The 21,489-nt window shown below is 38.9% G+C and overlaps 1 protein-coding gene across 2 annotated transcripts in view; it reads left to right on the top strand.

Annotated features, from left to right (window-relative positions):
• The window catches only part of LOC126284412 (serine/threonine-protein kinase BRSK2), a 1,848,446-nt gene that overhangs the window by 1,817,940 nt on the left and 9,017 nt on the right, over positions 1 to 21,489 (top strand). The gene's annotated exons all lie outside the window — the stretch shown is intronic.

Here is a 21,489-nt window from a genome sequence, read left to right as displayed (position 1 = left end):
AAGGCGAACCTTCAGGGATATTGAACAAGTCAGTAATAGCTTAGTAAGTAGATATCACCAACTCTCTTTGTTGCCACATCAAGTATCAGCTTAATTGACAATAGTCATGTGCTGTTTCTTTACTACATTTATGCTTATGTATAATAGTAAATGGATAGTAAATGGACACCTCACTCTACTCTTCCACAAAACACCACTGCTTTTCAGAGACACTATTTAAGCTGCTGCTAATCTATTGGTATTGTCTGACACATACATATGTAAGCAAGTAGTATTTAAACAGAACCTAAAATCCATGATAATTTAAATATTGTTTGTAGTAGTGTGGAGGGTTATTATCATACATACATTAAACTTCCATCTCATAGAAGCTGGGGTCAATTGGAGGAGGACTTGATAACAATACATACAGCTGTGTTGCTCAGTTGCTGTTGGAGTACTGGTTATTGTTTGTGTTTTACATCCCTATTAATAAAGTATCAATAAAAAGAATCCTAATAGACTAATTTGTGACTGCACTACTGAACAGGCATGTAAAAACCAATTTTAAAAATCATTTTGGTTGTAATGGAAAACAAACTGATGTTTTCCATTGACAATGGGCATCGCAAAAAGATGTTAGGAATCCAGCTACACATCACAAAAATCAGACTAAGATATGTGCCAAAACATCAGAAAAAAATGTGCCTTGCAACTGTTAGGATGAACACCTGACATATTGTTTCAAAAATATGTTTTATATACATAATTATGCCCTGGGAGAAATAATTCAATTTTTTCCTTTGAATTCTTGTACAGCAATTATAAATTTAGCCTTTATGTTAAGGAGGCTGCTTGTGAATTGATAGAACACACTAACCTTGTTTTCAGTGACACTTGAGTTCAAGCTAAAATACAGTAAGTTATTTCATGCAGTGTATGATTTGCTTTGAATGGGTTTGCCAGTACCTTGCAGCTCTGTCCCTTATAGTTGTTTACAACAACAGTGGATACACATACATTTATTCTTTACAGTGAAATACATGTGGCTGACTGTGAGTACATAATGGTATCATTAATCCTAGTTCTGTTCTACTGGTCGATGGTAGGCAAAAAAACAGACTGAGGCCATACTTCTGTATGAGCCTAAATTCCTCTCATTTTACCAGCTTCGTTATTACATAGAGTTTACATTGGTAAAGCGGATCCCAACCAACATAATATTTTCTAAATTCCATAATATTTTCTAAATGGTTCAAAATATCAAAATAATTTGTTGAGAAGTATGGCACACATACAGTACGGACCAGTGTTAATATTATTATATTTATCTGCTAAGTTCTTGACACAACAATATTTTTAATAGATAGATGCACTTCTAATAGCACCATTAAATAAATATAAAAAGAATTTTTGTTATAACTGCAACATACTGCAAAAACAGTTTGTAAATGAAACACATATGACAGTTACAATGCTACTGGTTTGGAGTAAGGAGGAGGTTGGAACGGGAAGCAGGAGGGGTGAGGGATGGTGAAGTGCTGCTGAGGAGCATGCAGGGATGAGATGGAGAGAGGGTAGGTCAGCTAGGTGCAGTCGGGAGGTTAGATGGAGGACAGCAGAGGGGAGGGGTTAGTGGGAAAAGAGAAGTAAAAATACTAGTTGTGTTGGTTGAGAAGAGGACTGTGTAGTTCTGGAATGGGAACAGGGAAGGGGCCAGGTGGGTTATGGGGAAATAGGATATATTGCAGGGAGAGTTACCACCTGTGCAATTCAGAAAAGCTGGTGTTGGTGGGAAGAATCCATATGCCATAGACCGTGAAACAGTCATCGAAATGAAGAATATCGTTTTGGGCAATGTGCTCAGCAATAGCGTGGTCCAGTTGTTTCTTGGCCAAAGCTTGTCGGTGACCATTCATGTGTACAGACAGCTTGTTGGTTGTCATCCCCACATAGATTGCAGCACAGTGATTGCAGTTTACACCCAAACCTCCAGATGTCAGTCACTCAGATTTGGACCAAACAGTATCTCGATTGAGTATCAACCAAAACTCCTATTTAGTTCATACTGTGTGCTGTTGTCCATCAGAATGTGCATAAACATTGATTAAAAGTAAGACCAGAACTGCCAGAGAACATGGAAAGTATGTCCTTGATACATTTTATGAGTGGCTTCTATGGGTGATTTGGTAAAAATCAGCCATGGAAGCCACTCATAAAATGTGTCAAAGATATGCTTTCCATGTGCTCTGGTAGTTCTGGTCTTACTTTTAGTTAACATTTATGTACGTTCTGCTGGATGACAGCACATGGTATGAAATGCCGGCATGGTAGCTCAGCATGTTCAAGCAGAGAGCTGGCTGGTCTCTGTAATAAAAAACTGAGTGAAGAGATCAAAAATGAACTTCAATGTATGTCATGTGATGTCTGATATGATCAAATACAACGAGCAAAATGATAAAAAAGGTAAGGTGTTAGATTCTTGTCCTGGAGGGTCCCAAGCCCAAATCCCAATGACGTTCCTGACATGTAAAAGGGCTGTTTGGAGTTTACAGCAATGTCCTTTTGGCAGTCTTCTTTCGCTTTTGTTTCTTTAAAAGTAAAAATCTATAGAGGACATTTGTAATTTCACATAATATGCAATCAGAATGGAAAAATACAGAAACAATTGCATCACACATATGGAAGTAATAATAATAACAATACATGTAATACAACAAACAGTAGTAAACATAAACACAATAATACAGCTAATGTATGTGGTACTGCCATCTGCAGTCATTATTATTATTAGTGTTAGTATTATCATTAGTACTTCCGCTCTTTTGATACAATTTTTTTTTTATTCTATTGTCCCATTGTCTCTCTTTATTCTGTGAAACTACAAATGCACTAGCTGCTTCATCATGAGTCATGACTGCTCTGTCGCACATGTCCAATGGAATACCACACCTATCTATACAAATGTACTCTATCAGTTTGCTGCTTTCAACAAACGAAGCAAAAGCAGACTGCCAAAAGAACATTTCTACAAACTCCAAAAAGTCTTTTTGCATGTCAGGAAAATGTTGTCCCATACAATGCTTTCACACATAATGCACTAAAAAAAGAATTTTAAAAAATGGTTGCCATTGGGATTTGAACCCAGGACCATCTGTACTTCACTCAACCACTCCATCAAGTCACCCACCAAGACCACACATAATGTGGGTCACAAATGTGTTTTTCATGTGCTCCTGTAGTACTGGTGTTACTTTTAATTAATGTTTATGCCCCTTCTGCTGGACAATAGTACATAGTATGAACTAAATCAGGGTTTTGATTGGTACTTTATCACCATACAATGTCTGGTCCACACCTGAGGATCTCACATCTAGAGGTTTGGGTGTTAGCTTGTAGATCACATGACTGGTTTCACAGGTAGCCCTGCTTTTGATGGGGTAGGTAATGTTTGGGACTGGTGGAGTAAGTGGTGGTGGGCAGATATATGGAACGGGTATTGCATCTAGGTCTATAACAGGGGTATGAGCCATGAGGTAAGGGGTTGGGAGTAGGGGTTGTGTAGAGATGGACAAGTATATTGTGTAGGTTTGGTGGACGGTAGTGTACCACAATGGAAGGAGTGAGACGGATAGTGGACACGACATATCTCATTACAGGGCATGGTGAGAGGTAGTTGACACCCTGGCGGAGAATGTAATTTAGTTGCTCCAATCCTGGGTGGTACTGAGTTATGAGGGGAATGCTCCTCTATGGCTGGACAGTGACACTTTGGGACGCGGTGGGTAACTGGAAAGATAAGGCACAGGAGATTTGTTTTTGTATAAGGTTGTCGTGGTCTTCCAGTCCTGAGACTGGTTTGATGCAGCTCTCCATGCTACTGTATCCTGTGCAGGCTTCTTCATCTCCCAGTACCTACTAGAACACACATCCTTCTGAATCTGCTTCGTGTATTCATCTCTTGGTCTCCCTCTACGATTTTTACCCTCCATGCTGCCCTCCAATACTTAATTGGTGATACCTTGATGCCTCAGAATATGTCCTACCAACTGATCCCTTCTTCTAGTCAAGTTGTGCCAAAAATTTATCTTCTCCCCAATCCTATTCAATACCTCATCATTAGTTATGGGATCTACCCATCTAATCTTCAGCATTCTTCTGTAGCACCACATTTCAAAAGCTTCTATTCCCTTCTTGTCCAACCTATTTATCATCCATGTTTCACTTCCATACATGGCTACACTCCATACAAATACTTTCAGAAATGACTTCCTGACACTTAAATCTATACTCAATGTTAACAAATTTCTCTTCTTCAGAAATGCTTTCCTTGCCATTGCCAGTCTACATTTTATATCCTCTCTACTTCGACCATCATCAGTTATTTTGCTCCCCAAATAGCAAAACGCCTTTACTACTTTAAGTGTTTCATTTCCTAATCCAATTCCCTCAGCATCACCCAATTTAATTCGACTACATTCCATTATCATTGTTTTGCTTTTGTTGATGTTCATCTTATATCTTCCTTTCAAGACACTACCCATTCCGTTCAACTGCTCTTCCAAGTCCTTTGCCATCTCTGACAGAATTACAATGTCATCAGCAAACTTCAAAGCTTTTGTTTCTTCTCCAAGGATTTTAATACCTACTCTGAATTTTTCTTTTGTTTCCCTCACTGGTTGCTCAATATAAAGATTGAATAACATTGGGGAGAGGCTACAACCCTGTCTCACTCCCCTTCCCAAACACTCTGCTTCCCTTTTAGTGTCCCTTGACTCTTATAACTGCCATCTGGCTTCTGTACAAATTGTAAATAGCCTTTTGCTTCCTGTATTTTACCCCTGCCACCTTCAGAATTTGAAGGAGAGTACCCCAGTCAACATTGTCAAAAACTTTCTCTAAGTCTACAAATGCTAGAAACGTAGGTTTGCCTTTTCTTAATCTAGCTTCTAAGGTAAGTCGTAGGGTTAGTATTGCCTCACGTGTTCCAATATTTCTACAGAATCCAAACTGATCTTCCTCAATGTCGGCTTCTACCAGTTTTTCCATTCGTCTGTAAAGAATTCATGTTAGTATTTTGCATCCGTGACAGTTCGGTAATTTTTGCATCTGTCAACACCTGCTTTCTATGTGATTGGAATTATTATATTCTTCTTGAAGTCTGAGGGTATTTCGCCTGTCTTATATATCTTGCTCACCAGGTGGTAGAGTTTTGTCAGGACTGGCTCTCCCAAGACTGTCAGTAGTTCCAATGGAATGTTGTCTGCTCCTGGGGCCTTGGTTCGACTCAGGTGTTTCAGTGCTCTGTCAAACTCTTCACACAGTACCATATCTTCCATTTCATCTTCATCTACATCCTCTTCCATTTCCATGATATTGTCCTCAAGTACACCGCCCTTGTATAGACCCTTTATATTGTCCTTCCACCTTTCTGCTTTCTCTTCTTTGCTTAGAACTGGGCTTCCATCTGAGCTCTTGATATTCAAACAAGTGGTTCTTCTTTCTCCAAAGGTCTCTTTAATTTTCCTGTAGGCAGCATCTAGCTTACCCCTTGTGAGATAAGCCTCAACGTCCTTACATTTGTCCTCTATCCATCCCTGCTTAGCCATTTTGCACTTCCTGTCAATCTCATTTTTGAGACGTTTGCATCCCTTTTTGCCTGCTTCATTTACTGCATTTTTATATTTTCTCCTTTCATCAGTTTAATTCAATATTTCTTCTGTTACCCAATAATTTCTACTAGCCCTTGTCTTTTTACCTACTTGATCCTCTGCTGCCTTCGCTACTTCATCCCTCAAAGCTATCCATTCTTCTTCTACTGTATTTCTTTCCCCGATTCCTGTGAATTGTTCCCTTATGCTCTCCGTGAAACTCTGTACAACCTCTGGTTTAGTCAGTTTATCCAGGTCCCATCTCCTTAAATTCCCACTTTTATGCAGTTTCTTCAGTTTTAATCTATAGTTCATAACCTATAGATTGTGGTCAGAGTCCACATCTGCCCCTGGAAATGTCTTATAATTTAAAACCTGGTTCCTAAATCTCTGTCTTACCATTACATAATCTATTTGAAACCTATCAGTATCTCCAGGGTTCTTCCATGTATACAACCTTCCTCTATGATTCTTGAACCAAGTGTTAGCTATGATGAAGTTGTGCTGTGTGCAAAATTTTACCAGGCAGCTTCCTCTTTCATTTCTTACCCCCAATCCATATTCATCTACTACATTTCCTTCTCTCCCTTTTCCTACTACTGAATTCCAGTCACGCATGGCTATTAAATTTTTGTCTCCCTTCATTATCTGAACAATTTCTTTAATTTCATCATAAATTTCTTCAATTTCTTCGTCATGTGCAGAGCTAGTTGGCATACAAACCAGTGGTGTACATGTTCCACTTTTAACCCGCCCATGCTTGCCTGGTGGTCAGGCGGGCAGGCCGCCGTGCGTTGTCAACAGAATGGGCAGGCTGCTTCACTCCCAGCCAAGCCAAGTAGAACCCAACCCGGGCAGGCTGCGGGAAACTTGCTTGCCTGACCATATTACTGCTGAGCTGCGTTACGCGGCCATTTAGTCTGTGCACGTCATTGTCGTATTATGAACGTTAATTAAAAGTTTTTATTTTACCTGAGCACCAAAAGACAAACCCCAACATATTATATATATATTTTAATTTCAGGTCAAAAATTGTTGGGTTTTATTTGATCATTCTTCCTTTACGCGTATATTTCGGGCTTACTATCTATATAAATAAAAATGAATTTCCAAATTTGTTGATAAGAGTTAAACTCGAGAACGGCTGTACCAATTTGGCATTTTTTTTTTTTTTTTTTTTTTTTTTTTTTTTGCTGTGTTCGTAATTCTCAGGACAAGGTTTTTATGAAATAAAATTTTTGGAAAATCGACTGAAAAATTGGAAAATTTGAGGAAAAATGAAAGTGCGTTTTCATTGTGTCCGTGTGTTTGTATTGCATAGAATCTTGATGAAATTTTGCACACTATACCTTGAAACCAAGAGGAAGATCACAGTCTACATAAAATTTCATAGGGTGCATGGCAGAGGTTACTTTACCTAACAGAATTTGACAAATTGTATGTTTTTATTCCGATCTTGATGAAATTTGACACACTTGATATTCAAAGCAGGATGAAGGGTGCTGTCTGCTTAAAATTCTGAACACTGCATGGTGGAGGGTACTTTACTTACACACTTCTACACCAACCTTTAGTTTTATTCTGATCTTGAAGAAATTTTGCACACTTGACCTACAAGAGAAACATCATTGTCTACATAATATTTTGGACAGTGCATGGAAAAGAGTACTTTACAAAAGATTTTGACATTGTTTGCGGGTTACCGTGAAAGTTGGCTCATTTATGCATGTTTCCATGGAGAAGGTTTCTGAAGATTTCCATGTGCATCTTAAACCTAACTAACCTAAGGACATCACACACATCCATGCCCGAGGCAGGATTTGAACCTGCGACTGTAGCAGTCGCACGGTTCCAGACTGTAGCATCTAGAACCACTCGACCGCCCCAGTCAGTCACATTAACAGTCATCGTGTTTGACATTCGTGCACAGCAAATGTCGTTTAACAGTTCCAAACCATTTTTGGTTGAGCGAACGTGTTATATTGATAGCAAAAAACCTTGATGTTAACAAAGTGAATTTTCAGATTCAAAATATGATACCTGGCGAATTGATGACATACAAGTGACTTTATTCCGTTACTAACCAAGATGATGAAGTCAACTATCCTACAGAATTTTTAAATTCACTGGATTTGCCTCCCAATCTGCAATTAAGTCAGCTAGGCAATCATTATGTTGTGAAAGGTAAACCAGCCACATCTTTGTAATGGCACCTGGCTTGTATTTCGAATATTCGAGCCAGTTTTTGGGCAGTGAGGAAATGCAGAGCACATCAGTACATATTTATTCAAACGCCAGTCTGAATTAATGTAATGCATTGTCACAGACATTTAATGCACCCCTTTGTAATTGTCTGTCCATAGATTAATTGTACTGGCACATATACCAGAACGAATCACATATCTGGAAGCATTTTGCTGTGCACTTTACCAGCTAAGGTTTGAACTTTCTTAGCTACTGTCGCTCAGGAAGGCATAATATTTTTAATATCAAATGAGCCATGTATTTTACCTATGTCAATCAGTGTCTGCCCTAAATTAAGAAATCCATCTCCCTCTATACTGCTAAATGGTCTCAGGTCCTTAGCACAAATTTCGACACACTTTTCGGCCATTAAATCTCTGTCCTCTTTCAAGATATTTACGGAGTGAGGGAACTGCTTGTCAAATTTGCACATATGTCGCAACATACTCGAGGTTCCCGAATAAGTACTTAAGAGCTTTTTACATAGTTTGCATTGAGACACACCTACTGATTTATTTGAAGCAGCCTCATAAACACACGAAAACGTTTCCCACGCGGCACTTGTGCTCTGTTTTGTTACGATCACGTATTCGCCAGTGTCAATTTTTTTTTCAATCTCACTAAAGTTCAACCTATTCATTGTGCTACCCCCACTCTCGTGATAAATGAACTGTGGGCTAACTACCTGGCTGCCCTAGTCACAGTAGCTTGACAGTGCAACTTGTCAGGTGCAGCAACCTGAGCGTGTCCCGTGAAGCTTGGCAGGCCTGCGGTAACCCAGGTAGCCCGGGCTTGCGAGAGCCCAAGTCGGCCACATTACCCACTATACATCAGTACACGCGCACTCTTGTGTTTACATTGCGGCAGGCTGACCTGCATGAATGGTTGAAGAGGAGCTAGGGGCAAGCAGGCTGCAAGGGGAATTTGTACATCTCTGATACAAACTTGTACTACTGTAGTAGGTGTGGGTTTCATGTCTATATTGGCCACAATAATGCATTCAAGTAGCTTACCCACACTCCTATTTTTTATTCATTATTAAACCTACTTCTGCATTACCCCTATGTGATTTTGTATTTATAACCCTGTATTTGCCTGACCAAAAGTCTTGTTCCTCTTGCCACTGAACTTCACTAATTCCCACTATATCTAACTTTAACCCGTCCATTTCCCTTTTTAAATTTTCTAACCTACCTGCCCGATTAAGGGATCTGACATTCCACGCTCCGATCCGTAGAATGCCGGTTTTCTTTCTCTTGATAATGACGTCCTCTTGAGTAGTCCCCGCCCGGAGATCCAAATGGGGGACTATTTTACCTCCGGAATATTTTACCCAAGAGGACGCAATCACCATTTAACTATACAGTAAAGCTGCATGCCCTCAGGAAAAATTACACCTGTAGTTTCCCCTTGCTTTCAGTCATTCATAGTACCATCACAGCAAGGCCGTTTTGGTTAGTGTTACAAGGCCAGATCTGTCAATCATCCAGACTGTTGCCCCTGCAACAACAGAAAAGGCTGCTGCCCCTCTTCTGGAACCACACATTTGTCTGGCCTCTCAACAGATACCCCCCTGTTGTGGTTGCACCTATGGTAAGGCTATCTGTATCGCTAAGGCACGCAAGCCTCCCCACCAACAGCAAGGTCCATGGTTCATGGGAGGGGGGGATAATTACGTTATGTTAAAGCCTAAGTGAGACCCTTGGTATATTTCGAGACGGACCGCTTCTCACTGCAAATGCAATACCTATGGGTAGCTAGGCTGTATGGAAGGGAGTTCTTGATGTGGAACAGGTGGCAGCTGTCGAAATGGAGGTATTGCTTGTGATTAGTAGGTTTGATATGGGCAGAGGTACTTATGGAGCTGTCTTTGAGGTGGAGGCCAACGTATAGGAAGGTGGCTTCTTGAGTTGAGTAGGAACAACTGAAGTGAATGGGGGAGAAGCTGTTGACATTCTGAAGGAATATGGATAAGGTGTTGTTACCCTCAATCCAGATCGCAAATATGTCATCAATTAATCTGTAGCAGGTGAGGAGTCTAGGATTACGGGTGTTGAGGAAGGATTCCTGTAGATGGCCAACGAATAGGCTGGCATAGGATGGTGCCATGTGGGTGCCCCTATCCATACACTAGATTTATTTCTAGGTAATGCCTTCAAAGGAGAAGTAATTGTGGGTGAGGATATAGTTGGTCATGGTGACTAGGAAGGAGGTTGTTGTTTTTGAAATATGTCAGGCATTGGGAAAAGTAGTATTCAGTAATGGTAAGGCTATGGGCATTAGGGATGTTAGTGTAGAGAAAGGTGGCATCAATAGTAATGGGCAGGGTACCATGTGGTAAAGGGACAGGGATTTTAGAGAGTTGGTTGAGAAAATTCTTGGTACCTTTTACACAGGAGGGTATGTTGCAGGTAATTGGCTGAAGGTGTTTATCTATGAGAGCAGAGATTCTCTGCAAGGTGCACAGTAACCAACCACAAAGGGCTGGTTGGTTGGGTTTATGGACTTTGGGCAGCATGTAGAAGGTAGGAGTGCGGGGAGTGGTAGGGGTGAGGAGAGAATTAACTCCGGGGAGAGGTTCTGGGATGGGCTTAAGGATTTGAAGAGAGACTGGAGATCCTGCTGGGTTTATGGAATAGAATCACTATGGAATGCTTTGTAGTTGGATGCATCTGACAGCTACCAGAGTTCTTCTTCCAGGTAATCTTTGCAGTTCAGAGAAACTGGGGTGGCGCCTTTGTCCACAGGTGGCATTATAAGATCAGGATCAGCTTTTAGATCGTGGATTGTAATTCCTTCTGTGGATGTAAGATTAATTTCCACTGTAGGGACTGAGAGAAGGAGAGAAGGTCTTTAACAAGTCCTGCATGATTGAATTTGGGAGTCGGGCAAAAGTTGAGGCCTCTGGAAAGGACCATTATTTCTTCAGAAAGCTTTTGGAAGAAAGGTTTATGCCTGTTTCAGTTGTGTTTAGAGTTCTGGATTTTGTGTGGTGGTGGGAGTGAGTTTTGGAGGGTGGTGTAAATGTAGTAGGTCTGTGAGACAGGATTTGCCAGTTATGAGGGGGTGTGTGGGAGGTATGGAGGTTGTTGTAGAGGTGGTGGACAATAGTACTCCAAGGCAGTAGTAGGAAGTGAGAAGGATGGAGAGCTTTTGAGGTGGGGTTGTGCATGTTGCTCTAGTTCCTGGAGGGCAAGAGCTTCAGAGTGTGGTATGGGTTCCACGACATGAGATAATTAAATTCCCAGTTAGGCATCTCCATTCAGTGGTCACTTGGAGAAACAATCCTGTGCTATCTAACTCAGCCATCACAATCAAGTCAGTATTATATAACAGTTCACTGAAAAAATTAAAACAATCTGTATTACTCTACTCCTATCAAGAACCTTCCAGAGGTATAAAGAATTTAGAGGGACCGTACTCTGTTACTATCTCCAATGATAAAAATTTACTTACATTAATTGTACCTCAGAATACTTCTGTGCTGGATACTGTTCATCCATTCATTCAATCATTCATCATGTTCAGTAGATCTTATAGAGAATGAGAACCTTTCGGGATGGGGAATGAGTCACATACATATTAACATAAGATAAAAACTTCATAGAAATGGCATCTGTGTGCTATATTAAGAGTAAAATGTTACTATGCTGTTTAATGCTATTCACACTTATGTCATCCACATTTAAATGAGTAAGTTAGTAAGAAAACTGCTACTTTGAAAAACTGCCTTCTCAGTTTTATTATAATGGTTTTTTCAAAGAAAACATTTTTTCATTGTTTGCACCTACTGTATAAATACTAATCTAACAGAACTTTTCAGTTTTTGAATCCAGATAATTGGTAGAAATGGTGGCTAATGAGGCACCATGTTTTTGGTTTTTCCTTTCTAATTAGCAGGGATTTTAAGTTTCTTCCTTTATATTAGGTAGGAGCTTGTTCAGTATCTCATCAACACAGCACATAACTCCTTTATGTATACTGAACATCGAAGTGAATGGTGTAATGAAAATTATTTTTGTGTTTTATATTGCATGCACATCACAGCTCAGTTGAAACTGATTTTTATTATCAGTAGTAAAAACCATTAAGCAGTAAATGTTTTGGTAAGTGAGTGGAAAAACTGCAAGATGTTTAGAACGTCTTCTACACATTGTATTGTTATCTACTGTACACAATATTGACACTGTTCACTCCCACTGAAAAAATACTTTTTCCAGTTTAAAAGCATTGCCACAGAAGATAGTTTCACAAGATAATATGCCAAATAAGACAACACTCTTGTCTTAAGTCAGCACAATAAGAGGTGCTCCTAAGGGCATGAACACCAAGCTTCTTAATTAGTTTATCTGTGTGTTTTTTAACTTGTTATTTCACACTGTGCTTCACTCAATATGTCACCATTAATGTCTGCTTCTGGTGCTAGAAAATCATTGTTGCTTGTCTGGAATTGCATAGTATGAGTGTTTATGACATTAAGACTTAAACTGTTAGCAGTGAATTGCTTTTGGACCTGTTCAGCTATCATCTAAACTGTGTCTGCTGGGGCTGAGTTTGAGCACTTGGTTAGTACACTTGTGTCATCAGCAACATTACAGTTTCAACTTCTAGTGAATCTGATATTAGTATCTTGAATCATTTATGAAATATATACCAACTGAGCTACCGAAGCACGACTCACGTCCGGTACTCACAGCTTTACTTCTGCCAGTATCCGTCTCCTACCTTCCAAACAGTTTTAATCTGCCAGAAATGTTTTCATTATGCCTAATACTTTTATTTCAAAATATCCCACTAGGGTTTGCTGGAAATATCTGTTACTTTCACATTCTTAACAAACAAAACCTATGATAGGTTGTAAAATGATTTGAACTGTCAGTCTGTCGATCATGTTTGGGTTCCTTATCAGACAGAAGAATGCTTATCAAGATGAGCTGGACAAGAGTTTTTGTTAACAACTTCCTATATGGATGAATTTTACTGGAAAAATTCTTTCAAAGTGTATTTGCTGTGACTCAGTATAATAACTTATCAGCAATGGTGCAGTCAAACAGTTTTAAATATTTTTGATTCTTTATGCATGTTACATTATTTTTATTCATATAGAGAATCATCTCTTGCAATTGCACCAAGCACTGATCACCTGCATGACACATTATCTACTGGGCCAACTGCCTGAATAACTGAAAAATCAGAACTATTTCAGAGAGTTGCTGAAACTAAGTCATGCATATAAATTAACAGTGAAGGAAAAGATAGATTACCATTTACTATAAAATAGACACGTTAAGTTGAAGACAGGCAAAATTAAAAGACACTTATATAGAGCTTTCAGCCACAGCCTTCATCATCAAAATAGAAACACACACCATTCATACACACAAGCAAGCTCACCTTATGCACACAAGACCACCTATTCCAGCAGTTCAGGCCAGATTTGTGGGAGTTGCAGTCATGTGTGCATGAGGTGTGCTTGCTTGTGTGGGAATGGTGTGTGTTTCTCTCTTGCTGTAAGCTTCAGGTAAATGTCTTTTAACTGCCAAAGAATGGAAAATACAGGATGGAATATAACAATATTATGAAAAGGAAAATTGCCACTCACCATATAGAGGAGATTCTAAGTCACAGATAGGAATAACAAAAAGATTATCACAAATAACACTTTAGGCCAGTAAGGCCTTCTTCAAAAATATACGACAGACACACATACTCATGCAAACACAACTCACACACACATGACTGCAGTCTCAGGCAACTGAAGCCACACTGCGAGCAGAAGCACCAGTGCGTGATAGGAGTGGCAACTGGCTGAAAGTGTTGTCTGTGACAGTCTTTTTGTTATGCCTATCTGTGACTCAGCATCTCCTCTATATGGTGAGTGGCAATTTTCCTTTTCATAATATTGTCTTTTACCTGTGCTTGTTTGCAACTTAAGATGTCTTCTTTATGGTAAGTAGCAATTTACTTTTTCTAGAATGCTGATATTCCTACCTGGAAATTCCATTGTCTGATCATGCATATAAATTGCTAGTAGTGATGGTTCTATTACACTTCCTTTATTAATACAACACTATTTCATCCATCGCTGCAACTTCTCAAATAAGGCAAAGTATTTCATCCTATAAGCTAAGTAGCCCACAGTGCCACTTGCTGGTCTGTTGCATGTGTTTGTATTTTATTTTTTGATGAGATGATGAAATTTATGAAAGGCTTTATGCAAGTAATTAAGTACAGCATTAGCCTGAGTGCATCAGGTGTGGTGAGAAACATGTCCCTGCAAACCAAAAATCCCAGTTGGGCATGGATTTTTTCAGTCATTTCACCTCTCAGTAATGTAAGGATTCACCAGGAACAGCATGTGTTCAGATTCCATGTTAAACTGTAGGTCCCCTTTCCCCATATATTATGGTAGGTTAAGAACAGGAAAGATGCCAAAACTCCATCTGATTGAAAGACTAGCCTTACAAACTTAATATTATTAATGTGAGTATCATTATCTACAGCCTTCTGTAAATGACAAATCAATATGACAGTCAGAATATCACACTATTGCTGTATTGGGAATCCATACTTTTTTTACATGGCACAGCTGTTGTATTGTTTCTTCAGCTGAGTCACTGTTAACAAGCACAGAATGTTCCAGTTTTTGTTCAGTAATTCTGAGTATCATTTGCTTGATTGGTTTTATGTCTCTCTCTCTCTCTCTCTCTCTCTCTCTCTCTCTCTCTCTCTTTGTATTCTGAGTTTATTTTTTTTATCTGTGCTTACTTCTTACACGCAGTACGATAGCACATGTCACAAACTGTCATTTTGGTGCTAAGAATTTACCATTTGTATATTTTTATCTATCCTTTCTACTAGCTCCTTTTTCCCTTATTTGAAATACTTCCAGCTCCTCTCTAGTTTTACAGTTGTCCAAGTTTCACTTTCATACCATGCCCTAATCTGCTGCTGATATATTTCTAACTTTTGTGATTTTGTGAATTCACAGATCCTAATTAGCAGTATTCTTTTATTGTCATCCTGAAGTATTTTTACTACTATTATTCATCACTTCCATCTTTCTTTTGCTTGTTCTCAATGCAAGTTGTGTGTTAAGTTGTCTTGTAACTGTATGTATCATTTGAAAGTTCTTCTGAGTTCTCTTTTCTTTAGCCATACTTTTATTTAGCCATGAGAGCTATGTTATTTCCAAATTTCTTTGAACTCATTCATTACTTCTTCAAGAAAAAAAAGTTAAACACACTGATGATAGCCTTCAGTCTTGCTTTACACTTTTGTTACACATATTGTGTTTCTGTAGCTATTGTAGAGTTTTTCTGTCTCCTAATCCTACCTCCCATCTCGTTAAGAATTTGAAACATTTTATTGTTCCCCACAATGAGTTTCTGTATGTTCGCAAATAACGTTACAAAATCTAGATTTTTAAATTTTTCTTTTTTGTTTCCTAAGCATAAGGCCAGAATCACTCTGTTGGTTCCTATACCATTCCTGAATCAAAAATGATATTCATCCAGTGCCTATTGATTTTATTCTTTTATTTTTTAGTAATTTATCATAGTGGGTAATTTAAGATGTTATCAGTCTGATTGCTGTGTACTTTTCTCATATATCTTTCTTCATAGTGCGGTGATAGCCCTCTTTTGGGAATCTCAAGAAATATCTCCAGTGTCAGAAATTCTTGTTATCAAAGTACTTGTAACAGGCCTCTATTTTACACATGTCCTTGTGGTTTTTATAGTTCAGAATGTATCTCATTAACTCCAGCTAACTTGTGTGGACCCAAATGATTCAATGGTTTCTCAAATTATGATCATATTAGCTGATTTGTTCTACTTGACCTTCTCCTCTTCTACTGCTTTTCCGTTCTTTTTTGTCACACAGACTATGAATATTCCAAATTTACCCTGTCTTTAATACTTGACTGATGCTTTAGTTTTGTTTCTCACAGTTCCACACTTCCTTTTTACCTCCCCAAAGCTACAGTTAACTTTTCTCACATTCTGTAATTGTATATAATTTTTATATGCTTCTGTCATTGGTACTAAACTGATGACATTGTATTTACTGTAGCATTCATTTCTAAGTAATTTATACTAATGGCTTTCCATGATATCCTGTGATTCATACATTTCCTTCTTTCAGTGATAAGCTGCAGTATTTCTCTTCACTGGATTATACTCCTCCTTTACTGAACAGTCCTCTGTGGTTTTGATTAGTCTGATATTCACTTTTATTCATTTATTTACTAGCATTGAATTTGAACCTGCTGCCTGGGTACTGCAGCAGATCATGGTATATCTATTATTACATATTTTTAACTGAGTGCACATGGATTCTGCTTTATGATGATGTTAGTGTGTTTATATTTTTTAACTAACAATATTATGAAAAGGAAAGTTACTACTCACCATACAGCAGAGACACTGGAGTCACAAATAGGCACAACAAAAAGATTTTCACACTTAAAACTTTCAGCCAATCACCTTTTCTGGTGAATGGAGTTTCTGTGTCATAGAGGCAGATTTTAACAACTGGCATCAGAAGGCTCTCCAGTTTCACACAGCACAGTCAGGTGCTTGAGTTCTGAATTCTGATAAACTGGAACTGTGGCTGATAAGGCTCCTTGGTCAAAGCCATCTTCAGTTGCCTGCAACAAAAAATATTGTTATAACTTCTGAACCATAACTGCTACTTTGAATCTATTTGAAGGAATGAACTTATCATAAAAATGCTGATGTTGTTTGATCCATCATATGACCACATTTCCATGTCTCTCTCTCTCTCTCTCTCTCTCTCTCTCTCAATATTGTCAATTTCAACATGGCACCCATGTTTTGTACATACCATAAAATATAGACCATTCCTGCAGGGTTTTTGACACAATAGGGTGTACTGTGACTCACACTGTACTTATTCTGCTGTCCTAGGTAGAAATCATGCAGTTAGTGCTGTGTTTGAACATGACGTGAACTGTTTGAACTGCATACTTCACAGTCAGGGAAACCTAGATTCCTGTTCAATCTTTTGATTGGCCTGTAACCTAGTGGCTTTTGTTAGTACTGTTACAATAATCTGTCTTAGCATTTTTAATGCACTGTCAATTTCAATGATAAAAATAGCCATAAAACATAGACTGAATATCTTCTAGTATAGAGACCAAGTGTAACAGTGGCAACTAATGAATAAATAAAAGATTGCAATCATGATTCTCTCTGATTACTGAACTATGGTCATTCCACAATCTAGTGACATCTGATGGCACTATCTGCAAGATGCGCCTTCGCACTGTAATTCATTCTCATGATAAACTTTACAGTCACTTTATTATGATATATTTTGTTTAATTTGGTTTTTAATTCTTCATTAACTGTCTTGACTGTTTAATCTGAATGCTGCTGTCTTGTTTCCAAACCGATTAAAATCTGGTAACACTTCTTTTATCTGTTATTCTAATACATGAACAGAGATTGAATTGCTCATTTGCAACCTACTTATTAAATTGTTACTGCCTCTCTTAAACAAATAAAATGTAACACTGGGTTCAGTCAAGTAATATGTTTTGGTGGGTAACATATTCGTCTTTATTACCTTTATTTAAAAAACAGCATAAATGTCTGTATATCCATATATAGTGGTACTGTATGACAACTCATACTGTAAATTTGTTCAAACACAATGGGAATTTTTGTAGTGTTTTACAAAATTTTCAAATTTCAAACAGAGCCACAGCTTATTGTTGCAGCTAGTGCAGTTTCTTGCATTTCCCTTGCAATCATACTGCATGATTCGAATGTCAAGTGACCATTCAAACAAACTTGATACTGTATTGAATGCTGCGTCATATCAGGAAATCTTAAGCCTCTTTCTATGTGAGTATCATTTCCCTAATCCTATATGCAGCTGCCTGTTCCACAGCACTGATGAAATCCATGATAGATCCACCTTTAGGAGTCCTTTCTTAAGAACTGAAAAAACATACTCACTTAGTTGCTTGGCCATGAGATTGATGATAGTCCTGCAGGAAGTGTCACAAGGTTGTCTCTGTGTTATATGCTCAAATTTTAATGGCTGATATCCAGTGGCCTTCCTTTGTTTAGAATCTCCTGTGGCACACATGACACCATCAGTCCACTCTATGTCCAAGAACTGAACTGGTTGGCCAGCTGTATATGTAAAATGAAAAGTTCTTTGTTAGTTGAGTCCAGGCACTGGCAAATAAAGCACATTCTCCATCCTACTATGGCTAGGATGGTACATTTCTTCATTCTTCTAGCTGCCACTGAATTGATGTGATACGTTACCTTGGCAAAGTTTGACACAACACGTTGTTCAGAGTGTCTCATAAGGAATGAAAATGAACTCTGCAAATGGCTCTTCCAGTGGCATGGCTTGTCAAGTCGAGACACAAACAGCACACTAGATTGCAGGAGTCATGGAACATTGCCTTCTGGAATTACACAGAACAGATTATGACCATACTAATGTTCTGACACAGACCTGTGGCTCTGTGTCATTAAAAACTTTTATCAGTATTTGAGTAAGGGAACAACTGATCAGTCATGATAACACCTACATCCTTAGTAAGGCCTGGGAACCTGCAATTAGCCTGATTAAGAACAGGATGGAGATACCCCACAAGGAACCAATTTCAGTGGCAAGTGCAGGGACAGCAGAAGTGCCACCAGCATGTTTACGTGGGTGTGAACCTAGGATGGAGCAATGAGTGGACAGGAGGAATGGGAGAGGAAAAGCTGGGTATGGATGGTGGCTACAAAAGCAGATCATAGGGAGGGGAAGAAGAGAGAACAGTGCCACACTGACCTCCATGTAGACAGTTCGTCAGCACATCTGATGATGGCAAAGTGGTTGCTTGCCAAAATATTGTACCCTTTGGACATCCACCCAGGAACTCTAATGTCATGAAGTAAACCTGGAGAAGATGAAGAATCACATGTGGCATCTTCTTGTCAGTAACAGCAGCTGCCATTCTAACTGTGATTAAACATGCAGCTATCTCATGCCTGAACTGAAAACAGATGCTTGTCAGCATGCATTCGAAACCTGCAACCAGGATGTATGTGGTTACTATGTACTCATTGCATATTAAAATTATTTTTGTAACTATAATGTCCTTTTCAAAAATGCAATGGCAGCTATTAGTTTGAGTGGTGTACACCCTTGCGGACTTGTTTTTTGCCATGGCTGCCTGCTGTATTTATAATATTTGGGAAACGTTTGGTTGGTTTGAATTACTAAATCTTAATACCCTGCCTCCTAGTTCACAGGTTCCTGCCAATGTGTGAACACTCTTCTCAGCAGCTTACACAGTTGTCTGACCCTTATAAACATATTACTGAGTCCATGCTGTATTTGGTTGACTGTCTATAGTACTGGAAACACTTATGTCCTTCCAATGGAATGCACTTGTCTGATGACGTATCTTAAGGTAACAACCAAGTTGTTGATTTCTCCAGGTATGGCTAAACTCATGTTGTCCCCAGATTCCTTGTATAACTCTGCAGGACCTATCTCATAGTTACTAGACTTCTTCACACCTGACAAAATATACCCACAGGTTTTCATATCAAATTTGTAGTGTCTGATGTTATTCACTTTAAGGCTTCTTGATGATTTGCTCTGTTCTTTTCTGTCCATGCCTGAGGTAGAACTTGTGTACTGTGAGAGGCAGTCAAATGAAAACTGAACATTCGCCACAATAGAGCCATAAAATTGATCCATTCAAAGGTAATTACTGTAAGTGTTAAGACATTTATACTACTGGGAGAAGAGAAGATCAATTCCTGTTTTGTAGAACGTGGTCTTCAGTCACACAGTTTTCTTGTTGGTGGCCTCGGAACTCCCACACTTTGCTCCAGCACACTTGACCCGATGAAGCTATTTTGCAGAGGAGGCACTGGAGAGGAACTTATGATTTTCTGCTGCATTTGGATTTCAATAGGTGCTGAACACTGCCTTAACATTTTCCTCTATGGAATGGCTCTCCTAGTGTTTTGGAGCCAAGTGGAGGGGATATCTTCTTCCTTCAAATGTTTCCTGTCTCTTTGGTCTGTGTCTGTTAACCACTTGTGTTTATTTCCTGCTCTTTATTCTGTATACTTTCCTTGCTGGCCGTAATTGGTTTGCTCTATTTCTCTCTAGAGGAGCATTTGGCAAGTCAGGCATTCTTTACTCTGAGTTTGGCATGTTTCCCCTCAGGGTACACACGAGATGTATTTTAGTAGCTTATTTAAATTTGGACACTTTTTTCTGGTGATTGTGTGCACCAAAATGTGCACATACTGCCAATCCTTCTCTACAAGCTGCTGCAAAGCTGGCCACTGTGGCCTAGCAGTTATAGGCACTTGTCGGGAACCGTGCTGTTGCTGTGGTTGCAGCTTTGAATCCTGCCTCAGGCATGGATGTGTGTGATGTCCTTAGGTTAGTTAGGTTCAAGTAGATCTAAGTCTAGGGGACTGATGACCTCAGATGTTAAGTCCCATAGTGCTTAGAGCCATTTTGACTCAGGTTCTGGTGACAGAAAGACTTGAAAACCACATGAGAGCCATGTACTGGAACTCTTCAAAATCCAATTATATTCTTTTGATGCCCATCAGATAGTTCCTTATCCAAGGACTGACCTGTATCACATGGCGCACAGCTTCTTTATTGTGTGGTCCTTTCTGAAACAGCATTTGACTTCTTGGTTCATCTCATCGTTCAATTTGTCTGTAAATTCTGCTTGAGTAACACATCCATAAGCTCAGTCTCAGACAGAACAGATACAACATTGTACATTACAATAAGCAGACACTTTTGCTGTGGTTGCTCAAATTTAAGATCCTCTGTTAATTTTATGACAGTATTATCAAAAGATAGATTGCGGCACACCATATAGAGGTGATGTTGACTTGCAGACAGGTAAAACAGAAAGACCACTAAACATATTAGCTTTTACACATTTACACCTACATCTACACGGATACTCTGCAAATCACATTTAAGCATCTAGCTGAGGATTCATCAAACCACCTTCACAATTCTCTACTATTTCAATCTCGTATAGCATGTGGAAAATACAAACACCTGTATCTTTCCGTATGAGCTCTGATTTCCCTTATTTTATCATGGTGATCATTTCTCCCTATGTAGGTCAGCATCAACAAAATATTTTCACATTTAGAGGAGAAAGTTTGTGATTGGAACTTCATAAGAAGATTGCTCCACAATGAAAAATGCCTGTGTTTTAATTATGTTCATCCCAAATCCTGTATCATTTCAGTGAAACTCTCTCCCCTATCTTGTGGTAATACAAAATGTGCTGCCCTTCTTTGAACTTTTCTGATGTACTCTGTGAATTTTAACTGGTGAAGATCCCACACCATGCAGCAGTATTCTAAAAGAGAATGGACAAGTGTAGTGTAGATAGTCTCCTTAGTAGGCCTGTTACATTTTCTAAGTGTCCTACCAAGAAAAAACACAGTCTTTTGTTAGCCTTCCCCAAAACATTTTGTATCTGTTCCTTCCAATTTAAGCTGTTCATAATTGTAATTCCTAGGTATTTAGTTGAACTTACAGCCTTTAGATTTGACTGATTTATCGCATAACCTAAGTT

This window comes from Schistocerca gregaria, chromosome 8 (genome assembly GCF_023897955.1).
Source record: "Schistocerca gregaria isolate iqSchGreg1 chromosome 8, iqSchGreg1.2, whole genome shotgun sequence".
Lineage (NCBI taxonomy): Eukaryota > Metazoa > Arthropoda > Insecta > Orthoptera > Acrididae > Schistocerca > Schistocerca gregaria.
Note: the sequence above shows the minus strand (reverse complement) of the source record. Positions and strands in the feature narration are given on the sequence as shown.